Source organism: Mandrillus leucophaeus, unplaced genomic scaffold, assembly GCF_000951045.1.
Source record: "Mandrillus leucophaeus isolate KB7577 unplaced genomic scaffold, Mleu.le_1.0 Scaffold26, whole genome shotgun sequence".
In the NCBI taxonomy this organism is placed as follows: Eukaryota; Metazoa; Chordata; class Mammalia; order Primates; family Cercopithecidae; genus Mandrillus; species Mandrillus leucophaeus.
The window spans coordinates 436825-449279 of NW_012102698.1; the positions used below are offsets into that span (position 1 = coordinate 436825).

Here is a 12455-nt window from a genome sequence, read left to right on the forward strand (position 1 = left end):
CCGGGAGGAGGAGCTTGCAATGAGCTGAGATCCGGCCACTGCACTCCAGCCTGGGCGACAGAGCGGGACTCCGTCTCAAAAAAAAAAAAAAAAAGTAGCAGGAGACAGCATTAAGGGCTGGGGGAAAGCATGAAGCCAAGTAGGGGACAGAGAGTGACAGGGTCTACCTGGACAGATGGTGGTCAGGGAAGGTTGTCCTGAGTCTTGAATGAACATCTCTGGGTGGCGGAACATGAAAGTCTGGGCTTTTGCATATCTGTATCACTTAATTATTCTGCCATAAGAATATACTGATTGAGTTGCTTTTGAAAATTCAAAAGGAAAATAAGGCAGCACGTAGGCACCTTCCCTTTACATAAGCATGAAATCCAAGCTTCCGGTAGAGGAATCCAAGAGCCTTATCTTCTAGTCATGATAACCAGCCTGCAGTATCAACTGCGTTCTCTCAAGACAAGTACTTCCGGACAGTCCTGCAAAGCACCCAAACGGTGCCCTTATTACCCTGTACACACCCGTGAGGCCCAGGGCTCAACCTCCTCTCCTCTGTGCACACTAATTTCCTGGGTGACCCTCTCCTTCCTGTGACCTGAAATTCCATCCATATGCTGATGCCTCCTCACTCAGCCTCTACCTGAAGCTCCAGATCCAGCACGGCCCGAGCTGCTGGCTCAGTATCTCCCCCTGGGAGGCTCACAGGCCTCTCTGACACACTGGCCGAAACCCACCTCTTGCTCCTGCATCCCCCGGGTAGGCTCCTCCAGGACACAGCTGCTCATGACAAATGCCCCAGTGTCATCCCTGACTCCTCTCCTGCTCTCATGTCCACATCACACCACCTCTACCTCAAAACAGAGCCACAATGTGGCCGCTTCATACCACCTCTGTCTCAGTTACCCTGGTTCAATCTACCAAACTCAAAACTTGCCAACATCTATTGTCAACCATCGCAGTTATTGATACTCCCCACCCTGATTACGAGGTCCCATGTGATTCTAGCCCCTGCTTCCAGCGCCAGTCTTGCTCCTTCCAATCCCCACCCTGGTCTCTGGCCACAGTGACCTCCATGTGGTTCTCCAGATGCAACAGACTCGGCTTACCTTTGCACCTGCCTCCCCTCTGCAGGGAATACCTGCCTCCCACATCTGTAGGATCTGCTGACTCCCAGCATCAGAGACCTGCTCAAACATTACCCTCTTCTTAAGAAAGTCTTCCCCAGCCCTGATACTCCAGCCCTAACTCTGTTTTATTTTCTTAACACTCAGTCTCACCTGCCAAATTATTATATTTTCTCTCCCCACTCACGAGAATGTAAGTTCCTTATGCACCAGGATTTTGCCTTGTTTGCCCGTGTTCCTACCACTGACACGAAACAGGCACATAATAAACACAACCGGAATGAATGATTCAAGGAACGACAGAGCATACTTCTGTTTTCAGCAGCACAGCAAACCAGGTATCTTAATGACTCTCCTGTTGAAGAAATTTATTTATTTATTTATTTATTATTTTATTTATTTGTTTTTATTTATTTATTTATTATTTATTTATTTTTGAGACAGAGTCTCATTCTGTTGCCCAGGCTGGAGTGCAGGGGTGCAATCTCAGCTCACTGCAGCCTCCGCCTCCTGGGTTTAAGCGATTCTCCTGCCTCAGCCTCCTGAGTAGCTGGGACTACAGGCGTGTGCCACCACGCCTGGCTAATTTGTGTGGTATTTTTTAGTACAGACGGGGTTTCACCACATTGGCCAGGATGGTCTCAATCTCCTGACCTCGTGATCCGCCCGCCTGAGCCTCCCAAAGTCCTGGGATTACAGGTATTGAGCCACTGCGCCCAGCCTATTTATTTATTTTTTTTGAGATGGAGTCTTGCTCTGTTGCCCAGGTTGGAGTGCGCTGGAGCAATCTCGGCTCACTGCAAGCTCTGCCTCCCAGGTTCAAGCAATTCTCCTGCTTCAGCCTCCTGAGTAGCTGGGATTACAGGTGTGTGCCACCAAACCCAGCTAATTTTTTTTTGTATTTTTAGTAGAGACGGGGTTTCTCCATGTTGGACAGGCTGGTCTTGAACTCCTGACCTCAAGTGATCCACCGGCCTCGGCCTCCCAAAGTGCTGGGATTACAGGCATGAGCCACCATGCCCAGCCCTTAAAGGATATACTTTTAAAGGAAAGAAATTATTTCAGATGGAAATCCCCAAAGCACAAGAAGAATGGTAAGCAAATATGCAGGTAAATATATTGGATAAATCTAAATAGCATTAACTGTATAAAAGACAGTGGCAAATTTACAGGATTTAAAAAATCAGAAAAAAAAACTGGACAAGTTGAGAGGGCACATGGAGTTAAAATGTTTTCTATCCTTCCATTATTCAAGAGAAGGGTAAAGATATTACTTTAGACTTTGTTAAGTACACAAAAATATCTAGGATAACCACTAAAGGAGCAGGCTGAGAATATAATTTCTAAACTAAGAGAGAAAAAACAAATGCATTGGAAAGTGGGCACAGTGAAATGCAATCAAAACAAAAGACAATAAAAATCTCACCAGAAGAACTATAGTCAATAGAAATTACAGGAATAAGAAAAAACTGCATGTCTATGCAAACTGCATTGAAGGGCCTAGCTACTGCAATCAGAAAAATAACTAAAAGCTATAACAATCAGAAAAGAAACATAACAGCATTATTAGCATTAATAAACCATTATATGGTTTTAGCATGGCTGATGAACAGAAGGCAGCAATTTACGTAGAACGAGAGCTCTCGGCTCCAATTTGAGAGCTATATATTTAAATGCAGTACTAAGGGTTTCATTTAACATGAGGAAAAAAACTTTGTCTTCATTTTATAGCTGAAGAAACTAAAATTCAGAGAGGTTAAATAATTTGTTCAAAGCCACCTGGCAAGTAAGTGGCTAGTTTTGAAATTAAGACAATCTGTCCCCAAGGTTTAACCACTATACTATGATGTCTCGACACACGACAAACATGTATGTGCCCTCTCAGAGGCAAGCATGACTGTGTGATTACAAGGACACTGGAGGAAAAAGAGAAGAAATTCACCTGAGGAAAGTCAGGGAAGAGGGGCATGCTTAGAGCAAGGATGGTATTCTGGAGAGAATAAGAACAGCACGTACAAAGGTTAAAAGGCATGAGGCTGGGTGCGGTGGCTCATGCCTGTAATCCCAGCACTTTGGGAGGCTGAGGCAGGCAGATCACTTGAGGTCAGGAGTTCGAGATCAGCCTAGCCAACATAGTGAAACCCTGTCTCTACCAAAAAACACAAAAAATTAGCTGGGCATGGTGGCATGTGCCTATAGTCCCAGCTACTTGGGAAGCTGAGGCATGAGAATCACTTGAACCTGGGAGGCGGAGGTTGCAGTGAGCCGAGATCATGCCACTGCACTCCAGCCTGGACGACTGGGCAAGACCCTGTCTCAAAAGAAAAATAGCGCATAAAGGAAGGTTCCCTTGGACAGAGAGTGGAGAACAGCTCATCCAGTCTCCAGTCTTGGGCTGTCCAGTATGGCAGCCACCAGCTATTAACACTTAAAATGTAGTTAGTCCAAGTGAGAAACTGACTTTTTTTTTTTGAGACAGGGTGTCACTGTGTCATTCAGGCTGGAATGCAGTGGCACTATCACAGCTCATTGCAGCCTCAACCTCCTGGGTCTAAGTAATTCTCCCACCTCAGCCTTCTGAAGCTTGGACTACAAGTATGCGCCACTGCACCTGGCTAATATTTTATTTTTTATAGAGACAGAGGACTCACTATATTGCCCAGACTGGTCTCAATGACTTTTAAATTTTATTTAATTTTAATGTAAACAGTCACATGTGGTTAGTGGCTACCACATTGGACAGCACAGTTCTGGAGGTTCAAGTCTGGAGAAAGGGAAATGGTTAGAAGACCAGGAAAGAGGAATATATCCAAGACGAAAAACAGACAGAACATAGTGAAGAATGATGCCAGGGAATGGAGGACGGAGGCAGGGATTCAAAGTTTCTAATTTCGGAGGCATGGTAGGTGATAATGCCACAAAGAGAAAAAGAGAATTAAGAACAAACTGGTTTGGGATGAAAAATAACTGGTTTGGATCTGATAAATACGATGTTCCTGAAGCATGTCCACACATAAATGGCACTCCAGCCACATCAAGCTCCCAAGTCTGGCAGATTCTGACCTTTTCACCTTTGTATATATTGCTCCCTCTGCTTCTCTTGGGTACCTGACAAACCATTCCCTCTAAAACTCATCACCAAACTGGAGTTTCCCCCAGTCTCCTCCATCCTTCATGGCAGAATAAGGTCCCAATAGCTCTTTAAGACTCATCAACCTGCTGCTTAGAAGTCTCTTTACCTTGCTGGACTGTGAGGTCCTCAGAGACAAGAACTCAATCCTAACCGTCTATGGATCCCCAGCACAGTGCCTGATGTGAACTGCGTGGACAAGAGACCAAGAAGGTAAACTGAATGAATGAATGAATGAATGAACGAACAAGTTAACTGATTCAGCGAGCCAGCATCCAGGTGAACTGTCCCTCCAGGTAGTGATCTAACAGATGGCTGGAAATAAGCCCAGAGCTCACTCAGGTGCCTGCATGTCTACCAATGAAAGCTGTCATACCTGGAGATAGCATCACGGGGGAAAAAAAAACGCTGTCAGATGCTGGGACAAGTACAGTTTACATAGCCTCACATCATGACTTTTCATCATCATAACAACTTCCACCATCCCAAATGCAAACTCTTCAATCTCAGAAGTTCACTGGGTACACCTGAGATTCAACTTAATGTCTTAGAGTTCAATGTTAAATATGAAAGACTTATCCTCCAAAAGTGGTCTTGCTGCTTTCCTTCATGGCTTTATGGTCTTGCTTTCTAACATTCTTCCTGCACAGTGATGGTAGGATCCGACTAAGTGAACCTGAGGTGACCATCCCTACAGATGGGAAACTAGTAACAAATGTTTCTGTCTTCCAAATCAATAGATACTGGTGATCAGTCTACTATGCCCTGTGCTATTTTTTCTTTTATGTGTCAGTTCAGAGCATAGAGAAATCACTTCATTATCCCCAAAACTGTCATGTGCTTCATTTACTTTGTTAAACTAGCACTACCAATCTGTGTTAGGAATTTAAGATTCAAAGAGAGAATTCCAAATTGGGAAGTTCAACACTTTGTCCTGTTAATTACATCAACATTTTGTCAAGTAACCATTTTCCAGCAAAATCATTCTTCCTTGTTCTCCTTCAAGGACTCCACTGTAGAACAAATCCCGATGGGAAACATGACTGAGTACGAAATTCATAGCACCCCTCACATTAACAAAAAGATAATCTAAATCCCATACTATTGTGATGACCACTGATACACATTTCAAATTAATTCTAACTTCCTATTAGATTCTTTAAGTTTCTCAAAATAAAGTATGTGTCATGAGCTCACATAAAGGTTTGTGTCTTATGATTCATATATGACAGAGTCTAATGAGAAAAAATTTAGGCCAGAGTCCCAGGGCTGGAGGAGACGTCACGTAGGCACAATCTGTTACTTGGTGTCAAGGCAGAACTGTGACATGCAAATGCATTTAGACCAGCCTAGTGAAATGTGACTATAGTGCCTTCAAAAGCAATCACTATGGAAAGGCAAACACTGCCATTCATTCATTCAAATCAATAGCCCTTGTCTAATTACGATCTCACCATACTGACACATACACATGCTCCTCTTTACCAAACTCTAAGGGCCTAGGATACCGGGGGACATTTCTTCATAGTCTTAGAGAAGGTTCTGAGGCCACCACTAGAATCCGGTCTGGAGAGCTGCCCCGAGCAGAGGTGGACATGAAAAAGGCCCAAACGCCAACAACACAAACTCTGAGATTTCTATGCCAATAGCAGCCCCAGGGGCTGCCGTTTAACCCCTTCTCAGTTTGGAGCAATGCCAGCACTGCAACAGTCTGGTATCCCTTTCTCATCTTTAAATCTCACAAGCACAGCAGCATTTATACTAATGTGGGCAGAAGGTAGGGGCCAGGGACGGAAGGACATCAAATGTTACTTATAGACTGAACAAGATAAGAAGGTCAATTATAACTAAGAAAAGGAAGCCAGTTGGAATATTCTATACTTAATATATACTGAAAATATAACAGTAAGTGTAAAATGCTAATTGGGGAACAAAGGTAACTATATTATGGGAGACGCGAACTAAGTCACTGCAGCTTATGAGCCTGCTGCCTCCCTTCTTCTCCAGGCCCCAGGATCATCCTGGCTCACCAAATGAAAGCAGCACCTCTTCAAGGAGACTGACAGAAAGTACCCACTAGAACACCAGGAGGGAAGACAGTTCTGACACACTGCATAAAAATACTGCTTATGCATCCCACTTCATTCTTCAGTTTTATACATTAAAATAGTTGTATAGTTATTAAATTCAACTTCAAATACGATTAACATATTTATGAAAGTGCCTGTTTCCCTGAAGTGCTTTTGTTTCAGAAATTCTTCAAGGCATATATTCTAAATACTTTAGAAAATACAAGTAAGGGCCGGGTGCAGTGGCTCACGCCTATAATCCCAGCACTTTGGGAGGCCGAGGCAGGCAGATGACGAGGTCAGGAGATGGAGACGATCACGAGGTCAGGAGATGGAGACCATCCTGGCTAACACGGTGAAACCCCGTCTCTACTAAAAATACAAAAAATTAGCCCAGCATGGTGGCGGGCGCCTGTAGTCCCAGCTACTCGGGAGGCTGAGGCAGAAGAATGGTGTGAATCCAGGGAGGTGGAGCTTGCAGTGAGCCGAGATCACGCCACTGCACTCCAGCCTGGGCGACAGAGCAAGACTCCATCTCAAAAAAAGAAAAGAAAAGAAAATACAAGTAAGTGCTATCCTGTGAACTTCCCCAAGGCATTTTAAGGTGACTTTGGACAGACAGTGATGGTCACACCAAGGTCTAGAACAGTCACCCACTGTTCTCAGCATACCTGTTTACAACTAACTCCCACACCTGAATTTCAGAGGATTCAAATTCAATTTTTAGCAGAGACCATTTTTAATGATTCTAGAAAGTTGTGAGTAAATTCCATTTTTATAAATTAAACCATCTTCTCCTTTATTTATATTATGTTGTATTATTTTAAAGTCTTTCATATTTCAAAACCTGTTCAGTTCAGCTCAAGACAGAGCTGTCAGTATTCCCTTATAGGGGCTGAAAGGCAGAAATGCTAAATGTTCGGTGTTTCCCTTTCACACCCTGAAGAATCCTCTTTCAAAGAAGAATTGAGTGCTTGTCTGTTTCTTTTATTAGTTGTGATTGTATTAAGTTTGGCATTCTCACCTGACAAGCAATCCCACCGTAAGGCCCGCTTCTATCGGTAACAATGGACTGTCTCTCCCCTGAGCTAGGAGAGAGGCAAGCAGAACTTTATAATATAGAGAATTGTTGATTTTTAAGAAGAAGTATCAGAGGCAGAAATGTCAGTGCTCTTTGTACTTGAGGTAATTCATTATACATCTATGCCAAATAGTACTTACAGAGAAAAAGTTATTGAATAAAAGCTGAGTGTCTGAAAGTGAAACAAATATAAATGTACTCATCAGAAGAAAAAAAAAACACTCTTAGCTAAGTGATATTAATCTTAAGATAATAATGTGAAGAAAGCAGATTACTGTAATGGAAAGAGTAATGACCCTGGTCATGAGACCAGGGTTTCAGACTCACTCGGCTACCAACAAGACAAGTGACCTTGGACAAGTCGTCACCTCTGGAACTCAATTCCTTTGGTAAAGTGCGGAGTCTGGAATATTAACTCCAAGAGCCATTACAGCTCTAAATATTGCATTCCCACCTTCTGTATTATGCCACCAAATGAGTAACAGAATTGTGTGGGTGGGCAAACGGGTCTCAAAGGACTAACACTGTTTAAAAAGAAAAAAGGAAGGTGTATTTTTACTTATTGGCATAAATCTCATACCTGTAAAACATGTTTTGGTTTGAAGGTATGAAACCTCTTTGCTGTTTTCATAAATACAGCATTTAAAGTTCATCTAGAATTCAGTAGGATGTTTTATTGACAAGAAGGAAGGGATGTGAAGATAGAGATACTCAGAGCTACAAGAGCAAAGACAAAACTGATGGGCCCAATTAAGGTCGAACAGACATACTATATATCTTGGGGATTTCTAGAAACCTTTCCTATGCAATCTTAAAAGTATTCGAAACACACGCTTCACAGTAGGTAACATCCTAACAAGAAAGCGTGCCTCTCTGTGAGGCACGGGCTGCACCAGCACAATATTTTCTGGAAAACGGAGACAGGACGCTTCCTTTTTAACAGCAATCAGTAATCCAGTAAGTATAATTCACTGATGATGGATCACTTAAGTCTCAGGATTTTTAAAATCTAATTAGAATTACAGCACCACAGCAATAAAGGGGAGCCACTGTTTTTTTAAAATTCCAGAATATGACTTCTAAGAAACAATTAAATATGTATATAAGGCTGCTCACTTATTAAAACAACAAAACTTTTAACATTTTGTTACCCGACAAAAATATAAACAGTGTCTAGTGACAACCCTCAGAGGGGGATGAGGGCACAGGGTCCAGCTGGGATGAGAAATGAGAAGAACTGAGGGGGGGATGGGGAGAGGGCCGGGAGGGGGCCTGGAGCAGTGGCAGGTGATTCAGAGAGTCTGCAGGAGACTAGTCATGAAACAGCAATTACGTCTCCTGGAAAAGATAATTTGTTTTTTCTCTCTCAAGTCCCACTTATGTGTTTGTACATTAGATCTGGTTGTAAAGAAAGAAAATGGCAGCATGTAATAAACATTAACGCCTTAAAGTAGGGGAAAAAGCCCTCTATTAACAGCTAACTCAAGTAACTCATTTCGGTAAGAAAAAAAATACAGCTAAAGTATGTCAGCTACTCTAAAACATGCCAAAGCAAAGGTGCAAAGTTATTGCATCTATTTTGAAAGGAAACATGCACGTATGCTCTAAAACCAGAGTCAAAAATTATAAAACACAATCCTTCATTTGTTTAAGCCGAAATCTATTCTCCAAGAAAATCAAACACTCTGACATTTTCTCCAAGCACCCTGGATAAAGCATTCTGCATTGCTCAGTTAATAATGAACTAATTGAACATTTCCATCAAGGAGCTCTAAAACTAGGTGCGCTTGCACAGAAGGTGGGAGTTCTGTTAAATCAGTCACTCAGTGAGAAAGAAAACAATTCCATGAAAATTCTACTGTCAAAGAGGTCTACCTTAAAGGAAATGCAAGCCTTCCACGGCACACTCACGTTTTTCTGTCAGATGCCAGCTAACTCTGCAGCTCAGCTTCCGTACCTGCCTGTTTCCAACCCTGCCGGCATGTCTGACCTCTGTCTCTCAGCTGAATTCTCCCAGCACATTTCATCATTTCCTGTTGGCTGCCGAGATAAGGTCATTCCCCTACACTGCTGCATTCGCTGTACAGTTCCAGGTTCCCAGACTGCACGCTCCTGCCTGCTGTGGCCATCACAGAAGGCAGGAGCCTTCTTTTCAGAAAGTGGCCAAAGAGAAATTTCAGTATTTCCATGGAAAATCAGGGAGAAGAGGTCTGAGAACAAAATTCATACTACCCCCTCCCCCCCACACAAAAAATCAACTTATATACAAACTAACTTACACCATACATGAGCGTCTTCTATTATCTTCTTGTACTTGAGATCCTCCTGCTTACAAGAGAAAAAAGACGGCATGCTCTGCATCTGAGGGGCGTCACAGCAGTCAGTGGGACAGGGACTTGCTTGCACAGGATAATCTTACATTGTCCCAACATGTGGAATTCAACTTCCTTCTGTGACTAGAGACAACAAGGCAATGCCTGTCAGCAGATGAACAGGAAGCCTCATGCAGGAGACGGGACTGGGGACTCGGAGTCCCCTGGAGACAGGCAGGGGACCCCATCGTCTCTCAGCAGCACGACTGACTCCTAAGAACTAGGACACTCAAATACGCAAGTGTGATTACACAGAAATAAAAACAAAAACATCTCGCTTCTTCAATTTTTACAAAGAATTTAAAGTGAAGAAAAAAACAACAAAACTTCAGGTGAGGAGAGAAAGATTTTAAAATGCTTGTGCCTACAAGAATACATACTGTATGATTCCCTTTGGATCCAGCACAAGAAGAGGCGTAACTAATCTACACCCTTTGAAGCCAGGACAGGGAAGAGAGAGAGGAGGCAGTCGGGAAGGGGCACCAGGAGGGTTTTGGAGCTGTGCTGTGGCTCTTAAACTGGGTGTGCTGCACTTGTGAAAATTCACTGATATGCACACTTGAGATCTGTGCACTTTAGGTATATATATTATTCAATGAAACTTTTTGAATCTCATACCATATCAAAAAATACAGACACTACAGGAAAGAGTAGATATGGAAACTAACCTGCAAAAACAGACAGGAAACAAATATTTCAAGGGATCAATTTCCCCTAGGTGCCCTCCTAGAAGATACACACGCCCACTCCCCCATTCCCCTTGGCAAGCCAGGATTTAAGTGGTAATGGCCAGGGCAGGCCCAGTTCAGGGTGGTTTCCTCCTTTCAACATGGCCCAAGGGGGTGTATGTAGGGATGGGAAAATACATAATTGGCAAAAGAACATACTGCAAGGGGAAACTGCTCAGTGGATATACACTATTTACCAGTGTTCTTGCTACTCACATTCATTCAAAAATGTTCAGTTGGCCGGGCGTGGTGGCTCAAGCCTGTAATACCAGCACTTTGGGAGGCTGAGGTGGGTGGATCACAAGGCCAGGAGATCAAGATCATCCTGGCTAACACGGTGAAACCCCGCCTCTACTAAAAATACAAAATAACAAAAAAAAAATATGCCAGGCATGGTGGTGGCACCTGTAGTCCCAGCTACTCGGGAGGCTGAGGCAGGAGAATGACATGAACCTGGGAGGCAGAGCTTGCAGAGCAGAGATTGTACCACTGCCTGGGCAACAGAGCAAGACTCCGCCTCAAAAACAAAAACAAAAACAACAACAAACAAAAATGTTCAGTTAAAAACAGCCATCTAGTCTTACCTTATAACACAAAACGAAGTAGGTTAAAAATCTCTTTTGAAAATCTTGTGTTTAGAAATTCCTTAGGCTGGGCCAGTGGCTCACACTTGTAGTCCCAGCACTTTGGGAGGCTGAAGCGAATGGATTGCTTGAAGCCAGGAGTTTGAGACCAGCCTGGCCAATATGGTGAAAACTCGTCTTTACTAAAAAAATACAAAAATTGGCCAGGCGTGGTGGTGCATGCCTGTAATCCCAGCTACTCAGAAGGCTGAGGCACGAGAATCGCTTGACCCCAGCGGGCAGAGGTTGCAGTGAGCTGAGATCACACCACTGCACTCTAGCCTGGGTGACAGAGCGAGATCTTGTCTCAAAAAAGAAAAAAAAAAGAAATTCCTTAATGGAAAAGTACCAATAAAAGCAAAGACCACGTAACACGAGACCCTATTACTTGACATATGATAATAATTTACACTACTTGAGAAATTATTTACCACCCTCCCCACACAGCCCTTCACCAAAAAAGCAGAGAAGTCAACACATACTTCACTATATCCTGTAGTCGGTTTAGTTAAATCCACTGCACCATCACAGAAGATGAACACCAGAGTGCTACGCCCACCACAGCTGGCAAGCGCCCACTCCACTAAGACAGAAGCAGCACCTGAGTTCTGGGGGAGCGAGTTTGAGACCAGCCTGGCCAACACGGTGAAACCCCGTCTCTACAAAAAAATACAAAAATTGCCTACCTGTCCCCTCCCCCAAGCCAGGGTATCAGACAACTTTTTTTTTTTGGTCACAGACCCCACTTAGGGCTGCTGGTTATGGGAGGGCTTTTTGTTTAAGAGACTCACTCTCCTTTTTTAAATCCAACAAACACAGGCTGCTCAACAAACAGTTACACAGCATTTTATTTCTGGCTAATCATGAAAATAGCTCTCTGGGGGTAAGCATTGTTATCTCCATTTCCCAGATGAAAGGTTTATGCAATTTGCTAAGTGTCCCACAGCTGGTGCAAGGAGAGCCAGCCTGTGAGCCCAGGCAGCCAGCCTCCAGGGTCCCAGCTATACAACACTGCCCCTCCATCTTGACTTCCCTCAAGGATCAGAACTGGGTCTTGGATATAGTTTCTGCTTAATAAAAAGCCGAACGTGGAAAAGGAGAAGAGGGCCCAAGGCAGAACTGGGGTTGGGGGATGGAGGGTGAGGTCTGGGGTAGGGGTTGAGGGCCACATCCAGCACAGGGCAAGGGAAGGCCAGCCCAGCACCAGCAGCAGCCATTCACAGTCCAGGCCACAGGGCTACCCTCACATGCCCTCAGGCAAAGTGCAGCCTGGATGCCTGAGGTGGGTGGAGGCATTGTGAGTCCTGCCCCAAGTACCCAGTTAGCAGAACAACGGG

General features: G+C 43.8%; 1 protein-coding gene across 3 annotated transcripts in view; it reads right to left on the reverse strand.

The window, feature by feature from the left end:
* The window catches only part of PACSIN2 (protein kinase C and casein kinase substrate in neurons 2), a 145833-nt gene that overhangs the window by 88172 nt on the left and 45206 nt on the right, over positions 1 to 12455 (reverse strand). Inside the window, exon 1 of one of the 3 annotated variants that reach the window (XM_011984000.1) lies at positions 9307 to 9389. The exons of the other annotated variants lie outside the window; for them this stretch is intronic. The gene's annotated coding sequence lies outside the window, so the exon portion shown is untranslated. Of the gene's footprint in view, positions 1 to 9306; positions 9390 to 12455 lie in introns of those variants that run through there. 3 annotated transcript variants of the gene reach the window in all.